The following is a 7456-nucleotide window of genomic DNA, read 5'->3' on the forward strand; positions in this document are numbered from 1 at the left end:
TGATCCAACATAAATTACATGAACAAGCCCAGACCTTTTTAAAACGATCTCTACCCCTATAGATTATCCAATCTTTTGTTCAGGGCTCCCCCAGCTACATTTCATGCATTTGTATCTTACACTAATATTACCTGCGTCATTGGACAGTATCAATAAATAATAGCGCTTTAGTGAGTTTTTTTTTTTTTTAACAAGAGGAGGATCTACTAGTCAATGGACATATTAAACAGGATTGTACACATCCCCTCAATCATCAAGGCACAAAAGAAAAGACACCTATTGATGGTTTGTACAAATTTAAAAAAAAATTAAAAAAGCAAATTCTCAGCGGATCGCTGTGACTCATGTTTGCGCCCACTCGCGTTTTAATAAAAAGTACCTGTGACTAATTTAGAAGTTCACATAAGCCATTTATAACTCGACTCGAAACATTCTATTCAGCTGATTCTGGGATATTTAGAGCATTTTGGAAAACGTCAAAAGATTCTAAAATTACATCCACTGTGTTAGGAGTCTACTAATGGAATCCGCTAAAGTGTCTGAAAGAAGGACTGTCTGTGGGGCCCACAGCCACAAATGGGATTTTAGGATTTTATCTTATATAAAAATGCTGACAGATGTATAGAGAGCACTGAGCCAGTCACATCAGTTTCTGCACCAGAGGAGCTTACACTCTAATGCCCCCCCACAGTCGCACATATTATTATATTACATTTATATAGCTCTGAGATACCACAGTGCTATACAGAGAAAACTGAGCCAGTCACATCAGTCTCTGCACCAGAGGAGCTTACATTCTAATGTTCCTACCACAATGGTTGTGGTTGAATTAGATGGACTTGTTTCATAGTTTCATAGTTAGCAAGGTTGAATAAAGACGCCAGTCCATCCAGTTCAACCTGAGTGAGTGTCTACAATTGTCCTTATCCCTGTACATTGCACACTCACATCAGTCCCTACCCTCAAGAAGCCCACAATCCAAGGTCCCCATTCTTATACTAGGGCCAATTTGGGACAGAAGCCAATTAACCTACCTGCATGTCTTTGGAGTGTGGGAGGAAGCCCACGCAGGCACAGGGAGAACATGCAAACTCCAGGCAGGTAGTGTCGTGGTTGGGATTTGAACCAGCGACCCTTCTTACTGCTAGGTGAGAGTGCTAACCACTACACCACTGTGCTGCCCTTAGACTTGTGTCTTTTTTCAACCTGGCTAACTATATAATCCCACACCTAATTTACAGATACAGTGCCTTGAAAAAGTTTTCATGCCCCTTGAAATTTTCCACAATTTTGTCATGTTATATAACCAAAAGACAAAAATGTATTTTATTGGGATTTTATGTGATAGACCAACACAAAGTGGTACATAATTATGAAGTGGAAGGAAAATGATAAATGGTTTTCTAAAGTTTTTACAAATAAATATGTGGAAAAGTGTGGGGGGGGGGGGGGGCATTTGTATTCAGCCCCCTTCACTCTGATACCCCTAACTAAAATCTAGTGGAACAATTGCCTTCAGAAGTCACTTAATTAGTAAACAGTGCCCACCTGTGTGTCATTTAATCTCAGTATAAATACAGCTGTTCAGTGAAGCCCTCGGAGGTTTGTTAGAGAATCTTAGTGAACAAACAGCATCATGAAGGCCAAGGAAAACACCAGACAGGCCAGGGATAAAAGTTGTGGAGAAGTATAAAGCAGGATTAGGTTATAAAAAAAATATCCCAAGCTTTGAACATCTTACAGAGCACTGTTCAATCCATCATCTGAAAATGGAAAGAGTATGGCACAACTGCAAACCTACCAAGACATGGCCGTCCACCTAAACTGACCAGCCGGGCAAGGAGAACATTAATCAGAGAAGCAGCCAAGAGGCCCATGGTAATTCCGGAGGAGCTGCAGAAATCCACAGCTCAGGGGGGAGAATCTGTCCACAGGACAACTATTAGTCATGCTCTCCACAAATCTGCCCTTTATGGAAGTGTGACAAGAAGAAAGACATTGGTGAAAGGAAGCCATAAGAAGTCCCATTTTGCAGTTTGCGAGAAGCCATGTGGGGGACACAGCAAACATGTGGAAGAAGGTGCTCTGGTCAGATGAGACCAACATTGAACTTTTTGGCCTAAAAAGCAAAACACTGTGTGTGGCGGAAAACTAACACTGCACATCACCCTGAACACACCATCCCCGCTGTGAAACATGGTGGTGCAGCATCATGTTGTGAGGATGCTTTTCTTCAGCAGGGACAGGGAAGATGGATGGAGCCAAATACAGGGCAATCTTAGAAGAAAACCCGTTAGAGTCTGCAAAAGACTTGAGACTGGGGCGGAGGTTCACCTTCCAGCAGGACAACGACCCTAAACATACAGCCAGAGCTACAATGGAATGGTTTAGATCAAAGCATATTCATGTGTTAGAATGGCCCAGTCACAGTCCAGACCTAAATCACATTGAGAATCTGTGGCAAGACTTGAAAATTGCTGTTCACAGACGCTCTCCATCCAATCTGACAGAGCTTGAGATATTTTGCAAAAAAGAATGGGCAAAAATGTCCCTCTCTAGATGTGCAAAGCTGGTAGAGACATCCCCAAAAAGACTTAAAGCTGTAATTAAAGTGAAAGGCGGTTCTACAAAGTATTGGCTTAGGGGGGCGCCATACAAATATACCCCCCCACACTTTTTTTTTTTTTTTTTAACAAATAAATATGTGAATTTAAAACCATTTATAATTTTCCTTCACTTCACAATTATGTGTCTCTTTGTGTTGGTCTATTACATACAATCCCAATAAAATACATTTACGTTTTTGGCTGTAACATGACAAAATGTAGAGAATTTCAAGGGGTATGAATATCCCTTCCTGATTTTTTTTTTATGGGTATGAATACTTTAAGGCACTGTACATGGCTCTTACATATTCTGTGGTGGAGTACAGAGGTCGTGTATGGATTGGCTGTCAGATCCTCTTATCACACGGGATCAGCAGAAGGCACAGTATACCATCGCCAGCGCGCTAATGTGGTCCTCACCTTCCATCCCGCTTGTTCCATACTGAAGAGGATACCTGATGGCCATGAAGTCAGCCAAAGTCCATACTCAAGCAGACTACAGGTGGGGAGCGTGTTCATGACCTTTCTCTATGAACAATCTTAAGAGAACCAGGCATGACTACCCAAAAGGCAAAAATTTGAATATACAATCTGAAATTAAAAATTGTGCAATGTATAGCTGACCCCTTACTAAATTTCACTTACTCTACCTAAGGATGTCCATGGAGCTGGCTTCACATCCATACATTGCATAATTGCATTGAAGTGAATAGAATAGAAATAGAGTTAGGCTTGGTTCACATATGTCCAGCTGTGGTTTCAACCCGGTTTTTAAAAGGAGTCTGGTGCAGTTTTGTTCATCGGTTAGAGGTGCGATTCAGGTGCAAATTTTTACTGCAAAATCACACCTGAACCGGACTGAAAAATGCACAGGACTCTTTTAAATAAATTGATTGCAGCCGCCCCGGACAGATGTGAACCGGCTTCATTGAAAACCAATTGATTCACATGTTATGTGAATCGGATGCGGTTCAAAATGCACCCAATTCACAGATATGTGAACCGAGCCTGAGATTTTATTTACTTATTTAAAGTATATTATTATATAGATTAATACAGGGTGACTACATTCAAAATACAGTGGTACCAAGACAGGGTGGCTGCATTCCGATATATACAGTGGGGCTAAGACAGGGTGGCTACATTCCTACTTACATTTGGGCCAAGACAGGATGGCTAGGTTCCTGCATACAGTGGAACCAAGACACGGTGGCTACGTTCCTACATACAATGGGACCAGTACAGGTTGGCTAAGTTCCTACTTACCCACCCTTTCTTGGTCCAACTGTATATAGGAATGTAGTCACCCTGTCTAGGAACATAAAGTGGGACCAAGAAAGTGTGGGTATGTTCCTAAATACTGTGGGACGAAGACAGGCTACATTCCTATATACAGTGGGATCAATACAGAGTGGCTATGTTCCTACAAACAATGAGACCAAAAAGGGCGGGTATGTAGGAACTTAGCCAACCTGTACTGGTCCCACTGTATGTAGGAATGTAGCCACCCTGTCTTGGCCCAAATGTAAGTAGGAATGTAGCCACCCTGTCTTGGCCCCACTGCATATAGGAATGTAGCCACCCTGTCTTGGCCCCACTGCATATAGGAATGTAGCCACCCTGTTTTGTCCCCACTGAATGTAGGAATGTAGCCACCCTGTTTTGGCCCCACTGAATATAGGAATGTAGCCTCCCTGTCTTGGTCCACTGTATGTATGAATATAGCCACCCTGTCTTGGTCCCACTGTATTTGGAATGTAGCCACCCTGTATTGGTCCCACTGTATGGATGAACCTAGCCACCCTGTTTTGGTCCCACTGTATGTAGGAACGTAGTCACCCTGTCTTGGCTCCACTGTATGTGGGAATGTAGCCACCCTGCCTTTGTCCCACTATATGTAGGAACATATCCACCCTCTCTTGGTCCTACTGGATATAGAAACCTAGCCACCCTGTTTTGGTCTCATTGTATGCAGGAACGTAGCCACCCTGACTTGGTCCCACTGTATGTTAGAAGGTAGCTACCCTGACTTGGTCCAACTGTATGGAGGAAGGTAGCCAACCTGTCTAGGAACATAAAGTGAAACCAAGAAAGGGTGGGTATGTTCCTAAATACTGTGGGACTAAGACAGGGTGGCTATATTCTTATATACAGTGGGACCAATACAGGGTGGCTATGTTCCTACAAACAGTGAGACCAAGAAAGGGTGGGTATGTAGGAACTTAGCCAACCTGTACTGGTCTCACTGTATGTATGTAGGAATGTAGCCACCCTGTCTTGGTTCCACTGTATGTGGGAACCTAGCCATCCTGTCTTGGCCCAAATGTAAATAGAAATCTAGCCACCCTGTCTTGGCCCCACTGCATATAGGAATGTAGCCACCCTGTCTTGGTTCCACTGTATGTAGGAACCTAGCCATCCTGTCTTGGCCCAAATGTAAGTAGAAATGTAGCCACCCTGTCTTGGCCCCACTGCATATAGGAATGTAGTCATCCTGTCTTGGTTCCACTGTATGAAGATATGTAGCCATCCTGTTTTGGCCCCACTGAATGTAGGAACATAGCTACCCTGTCTTTGTAGCTCTGTATTTGGAATGTAGCCATCCTGTCTTGGCTCCACTGTAAGTAGGAATGTAGCCACCCTGTCTTTGTTCCACTATATGTAGGAACATATCCACCCTGTCTTGGTCCCAGTGCATGGAGGAACCTAGCCACCCTGACTTTGTTCTACAGTATAGAGGAACCTAGCCACCCTGTCTTGGTCTCACTGTATGTAGGAATGTAGCCACCCTGCCTTGATCATGCCTGAGATGGAAGAAGTACTATGGGATTTGTAGCACGTGACCGCAACTAACGTGCAATGCTTGTTCCAAACAAACAGAAGTCAGGGGGAAAAGAAGTGGTTCAGGAGCTCACGGAGGACTTTACAAGATGCAGAAAATCATAGTAAGAAACAATTTCAAGAAAAATCGATTACTGGGGCGTTAAGTAGTCGGCATGTATGGATTATTTTTGGAGAACAAGGATATCGTTTAGGGTCACGTTAAGCCCCTCGTCTCTCTACATTCAGTGGCGTAATAGTCTGCAGCTTTCATCCCACACAGGATCCTTTGGAAGTCGTTCCCCAGACACCTTTGGCTGCAGGCTCTCCTCACTTCCAGGCTGATGCGTATTGATTAATAGATTTGCTTTCTCAAGATGACCCAACCAGGGCTTTGCGAAAAAAAAAAACTGCGCCTCCAGCCTGTTAAAGCCGTACCGCGTCCCTCACAGCGGTCACCGCCGCACGCTCCCCGCCGCCGTCAGCTGCCTTCAGCAGCAAATTTAGTACGCGAAGAGTACAGGAAAATCTGGTTCGTCTTCCGCTTTTGTTGGTTTGCTTATTTCTTTTCACAGGGAGTTTTGTCGGCAAGGCGCCCCCGTCAGGGAAAAAGGAACTGGTAACGCAGGGTTAAGCGTCACCCGTCCAGAGAAAAAAAAAAAAAACTCCCCGTCTGTTTGGGAGAAAAACCTTCACCGCATGTCAGGCTTTCCGAGCGATTGTCAACAGGAAGCAGACATGCTTCTGACATATATAAATGCATCCTGGGGGCCATCTTGATTCCACAGAAAAAAAAAAAAACTACAAAAAACTTCTCCCCTTTCCTTATCCATGTTACAGGCAAGCGTAGAAGAACCACAACGCCCAGCATGCCCTGCCGGCCAGAGAGATCCTTTCCAAAACTCCATAGACAGATGTTGGACTAAAAATCGAGTCGGCGTGTTTACAGCAAGCCGCAGATCTGTGATTTATATAGCACCATCGTCTGCAGTGGCGCTGTACAAAAAACATAAACATTTGCCAAATAGGCTTCATAAGAGCAGCTGAGGCCACAGGATGGGAATTAGACCGGTATAAGTACTAATTTTTTTTTGGGGGGGGGGGGGGGGGGCTGAACACATCCAAAAATGGGACCCTAGGGGTCTCCAGCCAATGACGTACGAGACCTTGGGGCGCTGCCTTAAAGGTAGAGTACAACGGGCTTGGGTTGTCCGTACTGGAGAGATATATAGACAGCGTTTCCTACAGAAGAAGCCATGCACTGATACAATGTAGCCCATTCTGATGTCATAGTGATACAATGTAATGCTACCAATGGGGAAGAGATCCAAGCAAGGCGATCCAATTGTTCTCATTGTGTTTATGAAAGCGATACAATGTATTAGTAAACGACAACAACGTAACACTCCGTCTAGAAAGTGACACCATGGGGAGGTTCCGTTCCCATACACAAAGCCACGTCACCCACCTTGCAATCGTCAACGTCTAGAGAGTCCTGTCCGCCTGGGCCGCCTCTGGGCAGGTTGGGGGGTTATATCCGCACACTTGTGGCGTCCATCCCGGCACGGTTTATTGGGAATGATTGGGGCAGACACAGTGCAGCCATAACCAGCCTGTACTAAGAGAAGGAGAGCTTCATGTGTGCTGCCTGCAGGCTGGCCATCCTCCTGGGTCCTACTGCTCGTCCGCCCTGCTCTGCTACCATGTGCTAACAAGCCTTGCCTGCAATCAATCTGTCATGTAGGCTTTGTGCAGACCAAAGCGCTCAATGTGCGTTTCTAGCGTTCGCCAACTACCATATTCTCTTAACGTCTGAACTCAGTCTTGCAACTTTGGCTTGTGTTGGTAAAACTGTATATACACTATATTACCAAAAGTATTGGGACACCTGCCTTTACACGTACATGAACTTTAATGGCCCGTACACATATGGTTGCCACCTCATCTCTTTAAACCTGAACACATATGAATTATCTGTGGCTAATTAAAGTGGTAATTAAACTCACTTGGTGCCTTATCTGCATTTAATT

The 7456-nt window shown here is 44.4% G+C and overlaps 1 protein-coding gene across 3 annotated transcripts in view; it reads right to left on the minus strand.

The window, feature by feature from the left end:
- The window catches only part of FOXN3 (forkhead box N3), a 267558-nt gene extending 260471 nt beyond the window's left edge, over positions 1-7087 (minus strand). For 2 of the 3 annotated variants that reach the window (XM_077463748.1, XM_077463745.1), the window contains exon 1: positions 6895-7087. The gene's annotated coding sequence lies outside the window, so the exon portion shown is untranslated. The remainder of the gene's footprint in view (positions 1-6894) is intronic. The other variant, XM_077463749.1, reaches the window with a different exon arrangement.
- Positions 7088-7456: the final 369 nt, after the last annotated feature.

The sequence above is a fragment of the Lithobates pipiens genome, unplaced genomic scaffold, assembly GCF_037356315.1.
Source record: "Lithobates pipiens isolate NorthernLeopardFrog02 unplaced genomic scaffold, aLitPip1_a1.2 Scaffold_30, whole genome shotgun sequence".
Lineage (NCBI taxonomy): Eukaryota > Metazoa > Chordata > Amphibia > Anura > Ranidae > Lithobates > Lithobates pipiens.